The 6980-nt window shown below is 38.4% G+C and overlaps 1 non-coding gene across 1 annotated transcript; it reads left to right on the top strand.

The window, feature by feature from the left end:
* Window positions 1-1047: 1047 nt before the first annotated feature.
* LOC112773814 (small nucleolar RNA R71) lies at window positions 1048-1155 on the top strand. Its single transcript, XR_003188342.1, has one exon. It is a non-coding gene; the product is annotated as a small nucleolar RNA R71 (small nucleolar RNA).
* Window positions 1156-6980: the final 5825 nt, after the last annotated feature.

Below are 6980 nucleotides of genomic sequence, written 5' to 3' on the forward strand. Positions count from 1 at the left end.
TCTTCTTAGGCAATGTCTGCTGAACCAAGGTATTCAGTTCATTGATGAGCAATGGAGGTTCATCCTCCCAAGTCTCATTACCAAATAACTTAGCATTCAGCTTCATGATTGCTCCTAGATACCTAGCAACCTGCTCTTCAATAATATCTTCATTCTCTTCAGAGGAAGAATACTCGTCCGAGCTCATGAATGGTAACAGTAAGTTCAGTGGAATCTCTATGGCCTCTGTATGAGCCTCAGATTCGTTTGGTTCTTCATTAGGGAACTCTTTATTGGTCAGTAAACGTCCATTGAGGTCTTCCTCACTGGAAATCACTGCCTTTTCACTCTCTCCAGGTTCGGCCACTTTGGATGTAGTTATGGCCTTGCACTCTCTCTTTGGATTCTCTTCTGTATTGCTTGGGAGAGCACTAGGAGGAGTTTCAGAAACTCTTTTACTCAGCTGATCCACTTGTGCCTCCAAATTTCTAATCGAGGACTTTGTTTCGTTCATGAAACTGTGAGTAGTCTTAGTTAGATCAGAGACTATGATTGCTAAGCTAGAGAGGCTCTGCTCAGAATTCTCTGTCTGTTACTGAGAAGATGATGGAAAAGGCTTGCTATTGCCAAACCTATTTCTCCCACCATTATTGTTATTGAAGCCTTGTTGAGGCTTCTGTTGATCCTTCCATGAAAAATTTAGATGATTTCTCCATGAAGGATTATAGGTGTTTCCATAGGCTTCTCCTATGTAGTTCACCTCTTCCATTGTAGGATTCTCAGGGTCATAAGCTTCTTCTTCAGAGGAAGCTTCTTTAGTACTGGCGGATGCAGCGTGCAATCCAGTCAGATTCTGAGAAATCACATTGACTTGCTGTGTCAATAATTTGTTCTGCGCCAATATGGCATTCAGGGTGTCAATCTCAAGAACTCCTTTCCTCTGAGTCATCCCATTATTCACAAGATTTCTTTCAGAAGTGTACATGAACTGGTTATTTGCAACCACCTCAATGAGTTCCTGAGCTTTTGCAGACCATCATAGAATTTATCCAAGATGCTCCATTCTGAAAGCATGTCAGAAGGATATTTTCTGGTCAATTGCTTGTATCTTTCCCAAGCTTCATAGAGGGATTCACCTTCTTTCTGTCTGAAAGTTTGGACATCCACTCTAAGCTTGCTCAGCTTTTGAGGTGGAAAGAATTTGGCTAAGAAAGATGTGACCAGCTTGTCCCAAGAGTTCAGACTTTCTCTAGGTTGTGAGTCCAACCATGTCCTAGCTCTGTCTCTTACAGCAAAAGGGAAAACCATAAGTCTGTAGAACTCGGGATCAACCCCATTGGTCTTAACAGTGTCACAGATCTGCAAGAATTCAGCTAAGAACTCATAAGGATCTTCCGATAGAAGTCCATGAAACTTGTAGTTCTGCTGCATTAGAGAAACTAATTGAGGCTTAAGCTCAAAGTTGTTTGCTCCAATGGCAGGAATTGAGATGCTTCTTCCATAGAAGTTGGAAGTTGGTGTAGTATAATCACCAAGCATCTTCCTAGCATTGTTGTTAGGTTCGGCCATGTCTGCTTCTTTTTCGAGATTTTCTGTAAGGTTTTCTCTAGATTGTTGTGCTTTAGCTTCTCTTAGCTTCTTCTTCAGAGTCCTTTCAGGTTCAGGATCAGCTTCAACAAGAATATCCTTATCCTTACTCCTGCTCATATGAAAAAGAAGAGAATAAAAGGGAGTAGTAAAATCCTCTATGTCACAGTATAGAGATTCCTTAAGGTGTCAGAAGAAATGTAGAGTAGAAGAGTGAGGTAGAGAGGGAATAAGAAGAATTCGAACACAGAGAGAAGAGAAAGGGTTCGAATTGTTAGTAGAAGAGAAGTGTTAGTGATTAAATAAAATAAATAGAAAGAGATGAGAGAGAGAGAATATTCAAAAATTTGAAAAAGAAATTTTGAAAAAAGTGGTGAGTTGTTTTCGAAAATGAGGAGTGAAAAAGTAGTTAGGTGGTTTTGAAAAAGATTTGAAAATGATTTTGAAAAGATAAGAAGTTAGAAAAAGATTTTGAAATTAAAATTTTAAAAAGATATGATTGAAATTTATTTTGAAAACGATTTGAAAGAGGAATTAAAAAGATTTGATTTTTTAAAATTAAAGTTGATTGACTTGACTAACAAGAAGCTAAAAGATATCATTCTAGAATTTAAAGATTGCACCTTTCTTAACAAGAAAGTAACAAACTTGAAATTTTTTCTGAATCAAAACATTAATTGTTAGCACGGATTTTCGAAAATGTGAGATGAAAAAGATTTGATTTGAAAGATATGATTGATAAAAGAGGATATGAAAAAGATAAGATTTTAAAAATTATGAATTAAAACATGAAAATTTGAAAAAAAATTGAATTGGAAACAAAATTACCTCCCTTGTGTCATCCTGGCATTAAATGGCCAGAATGCTATCCATTCTGGCGTTTAACGCCCACTTGGCTGCCTCTTTGGGCATTTAACGCCCAGCTAGATACCCTGGCTGGCGTTAAACGCCAGGAATCCTTCTTTAATGGGCGTTTTTCTGAACGCCCAGAATGCTGCCATTTCTGGCGTTAAACGCCCAGAATGCTGCCCATTCTGGCGTTTAACGCCCAAAGTGCCTCTTTACTGGCGTTTTGACACTAGTGAGCTGTTTTTCTCTGTGATTCCTCTGCTTTATGTTCTAAATATATATATTTTTTATTTTTGAATTTTAATGAGGTGAGAGAAAAACAATAAAGTGACTCAAGACATAGAAATTTTTGGATCAAAACAAAGAAAACATGCAAGAGCACTTTGAATGTCAAGATGAACACCAAGACACTTTGAAGATCAAGATGAACATCAATAACACATTTTTGAAAATTTTTAAGAAAAGAAAGACACACAAGACACCAAACTTAAAAATTTTTATACTAGGGACACTAACAATTTGAAAATGCATATGAAAAATAAGAAAAGACATAAAACAAGAAGATGTAAAGATCAAACAGAGAAATTCATCAAGAACAACTTGAAGATCATGAAGACTATGATGCATGAATTTTCGAAAAATTTTAAGAAAATGAATAAATAAAAAAAATACAATTGACACCAAACTTAAAATTTGACACAAGACTCAAACAAGAAATACGGTTTTATGATTTTATTAATTAATTTTTTTTGTATATTTTTTGAAAATTAATTTTGGAAGAAGATAAATAAGAAATTCAAAAGTTTTTAATAAGAATTCCAAGGTTCCTGTAATGTTAGTCTAAAGTTTCGGTCCAAAAGATTAGACATGGCTTAATAGCCAGCCAAGCTTTAGCATAGGATTATAAGGATTCAAAGGCTCTGATAAACCATTATTTTATGATTTATATTGTGTTTAATTGAGTGGTTTTATCAAGTCTTCACCCACTTATTCATATAATTTGCATGTATTTACAATTCCTTCGTGAAAATGTTCTATGATTGAAAACTTGCTTCCTAAAGATCTTTTAATTGTATATTTTTAGTCTCCTTTATTCCATTCGATGTCGTGATCTGTATATTAAGTGTTTCAGGCTTCATAGGGTAGGAATGGATTAGAGAATGGAGAGGAAGCTTGCAAAAATAGAAGGAATACAAGAAGTTGAGGAGATGACCAGCGAGAAGTGACACGGGCGCATGGTTCACGCGACCGCGTGAAATGGAGGAAATCTCAGTGACGTGCTCGTGTGCCTGACGCGACCGCGTGGATTGGAAGCTACACAAGTGATGCGAATGCGTGGACGATGCGCACGCACGGCACGGAAAAATGCTAGATGACGCGAATGCGTGGACGACGCGGTCGTGTGACGTGCGCGATCTGCAGAATTTACAGAAGTCGCTGGCGTGAATTCTGGGCCGCATTTTTACCCAGCTTTTGGCCCAGAAACGCAGATTAGAGCCAGGGAACATGCAGAGACAAAAAAGGAGAACATTCATTCCGCATAATTTTGAGTTTTTAGATCTGATTCTACTCTCCCTCTAGGTTTTTCTTTTCACACTCATAATTTAGGATTTGAAGATTTTGGCTTTGGTTATTGAGAAGAGCCTACCTCGGGAATTGGTCATTCTAGTTTGTTTACCTACTTTTCATTTACTCTTCCATATTTTTAATTTGTCCAGAGTTGACATTGGATTATTTTTAGAGTTCATTAATACAAGACTATTTTTAATTTTAATTGATTTATTTGATTATTATTTATCATGTCTCTTTCTATTTTCTCTCTTAATTTTGTGAAGTCTACACATATGATAATGGAGTAGTTTCCCAACTTGATTGGGAGTTGATTAAAAGGAGAACCTTGAGTTGGAATACTCAAGAGTTCAATTGTGATTGGTTCGTTGTTGGTTGGCTTGTTAGTCACTAACTCTAATCCTTCCCAAGAGAGAGGATTAGGACTTGTGAATAGAAGTTGACTTTTAACTTGACTTTCCTTCATTCGTTGAGGGTTAACTAAGTAGAAACAACTACCAATTATTAATTGAGTTTGAGAAAATTCCAACAAGGATAGAACCTCCGATTAATCTTCTCTCGGTCAAGATTTTTATTTAAATTACATAAATTCTCTGATTTAATTTCCTGTTTATCAAACATCAAAACCATTTTGGAAAACCTCTGATTGATAAAATAGCACATCTCTCTGCAACTCGTTGGGAGACGACCTGGGATTCATACTCCCAGTATTTTATTTCTAAAATCTGTGACAACTCTTTTCTAAATTGACAAGTGGATTTTTGCTGGTTAAGAGCTGTACTTGCAACGCTATTTTTCTTAATAATTCTTAATCTGCCAATTTCCACCACATCAATTTTTGGCGCCGTTGCCGGAGAGTTGCAATAGTGTGCTAAATTATTGATTGGAATTTATTTATTTGCATTTTTCTTTTTATTTTGCTACTATGAGCTGCATGTTTCTTTCATTGAATGACGCGTTCACTTCCTGATCTAAGCTTGCCAGTATTTGATCCTGAGATTGAAAGAACTATTTCATGTATAAGGCAAGCTCGGCGTCGGTTAGTCCTCTCCGAGGACGAATCTAAAACGTCACTTAAGGAAGAAACAAGCTCTCTTTCTACTGATTTGGTTGATTTAGGTGCAGGTGACATGGCAGCACCTAGGAGAGTCACCATCCAGGAGGCTGGAGCTCCTGATTTTACACTGCAACCGTATCAGGTGCATCACCCAGCGGTGGCTGTAGATTTTGAAATAAAGACTGCACTACTCAACTTGATGCCCAAGTTTCATGGCTTATCTGCTCAAGAGCCTATCAAGCACCTTAGGGATTTCCAGGCAGCCTGTTCTACTGTCAGGCGCGATGGTGCAAATGAAACTTCTATTCTGTTAAAAGCCTTCCCGTTCTCTCTTGAGGGAAAGGCAAGAGAGTGGTACTGATACGCTTAGAAGGGAATTTTTGGAAAAATTCTTTCCAGCTGAAGTTACTGATAGACTGAGGAAACAAATTTCCATGATTATTCAAGACGAATCCGAGACTCTCTACGAATACTGGGAGCACTTCAACAATCTTCTGGAAGTATGTCCCCACCATATGATTGACAGGATAGTGTTGCTCGGTTACTTCACACACGGCATGAAGCCTCAAGACAAGACCACATTGGAAGGTGCTAGCAATGGGTCTATAAAAAAGTACAAAACTACTGATGAAGCATAGCAATTGATCAGCAACTTAGTTGAATCCACTAGGAATCACAGGCAGAAGCAAGGCCACTCAAAAGCTGTTGCAAAGGTATCCTCTAGAAAAGAGACTACTGCTCTAACTCAGAGTATATGTGAAATGACCAACTTACTTAAGCAGATGCAGTTGAGTCAACAACAAGCTCAGCAAGCTCAGCAAGCTCAGCCTTCTCCACCACAGCAAAGCCAACAGTTGGTTCCACAAAGAGTATGCGGGATTTGTGCTGATTATAGTCATTATACTGATGAATGTCCGCAGCTCCAACAGGAAGACAACACTGTGGCAGCCACTCATAACTTCTATGACCGCCCCAATCAAGGATACAATCAAGGCGGCAGCTACAACCATGGATGGCAGGGTAATTCCAACCAAGGCTGGAGAGATAATTCCAACCAGGGTTGGAGGGACAATCATAACAGAGGAGGCAGAGATAATAATGGAAACCAGAGGTGGAATAAAATAACAACTTCAGGCAGCAGAATCAGAATCAGGCCTACAGAGCACCTCATCTAAGGCAGCCTCAAGCATCTCAGCAGACCCCTCAGATCACTTATCCCTCTTCATCTTCTAATGATGAGTTATTACAATCTATTGATCAGAGACAGCAGGCCATGGGAAATAACCTTACTTCTACTCTAAATGGTTTGAACTCTACCTTGCAAGCTCTTGCCTCACAGATTGGATCACTAAATAATTCCAACAATCAGCCTTCGAGCTCCAGTGGAATCCCCTGTCAACCATTACCCAACCCTAAGGATGGAATCAATGCCATTACCTTGAGGTCTGGCACCACACTACGAGAGAGGAATCCTGAGGAGCCAAGCCCGTTAGAACACGCCCCAGCTGAGGACACGGTTGAGGTAGAGGATGTTGAAGAAGAAGATAAAGCACATGGCATGGCTGAAGTAGGAGCAGCCCAACCAAGGAATGCAGAACCCCAACAAGCTGAAGCTGTAAAAGACGCCACTCCTATACCATTTCCACACCTGGCTAAGAAATCCAGAAAGCAGATGGAACTTGATCCCAAAATGGTAGAAATCTTCAAAAAAGTTGAGGTAACTGTCCCCCTTTTTGATGTTATTCAACAAGTACCTAAATACGCAAAGTTTCTAAAAGAATTGTGTATACATAAAGATAGAATTAATGAATTAGAAACTATTCCTTTAGGTACTTCTATATCTGCTTTAATGGAAAATATACCTGAAAAATGTAGTGATCCAGGCCCATGTATGGTTAACTGTACCATTGGAGGTGTGATATTTTCTAAATGTATGTGT

This window comes from Arachis hypogaea, chromosome 18, assembly GCF_003086295.3.
Source record: "Arachis hypogaea cultivar Tifrunner chromosome 18, arahy.Tifrunner.gnm2.J5K5, whole genome shotgun sequence".
In the NCBI taxonomy this organism is placed as follows: Eukaryota; Viridiplantae; Streptophyta; class Magnoliopsida; order Fabales; family Fabaceae; genus Arachis; species Arachis hypogaea.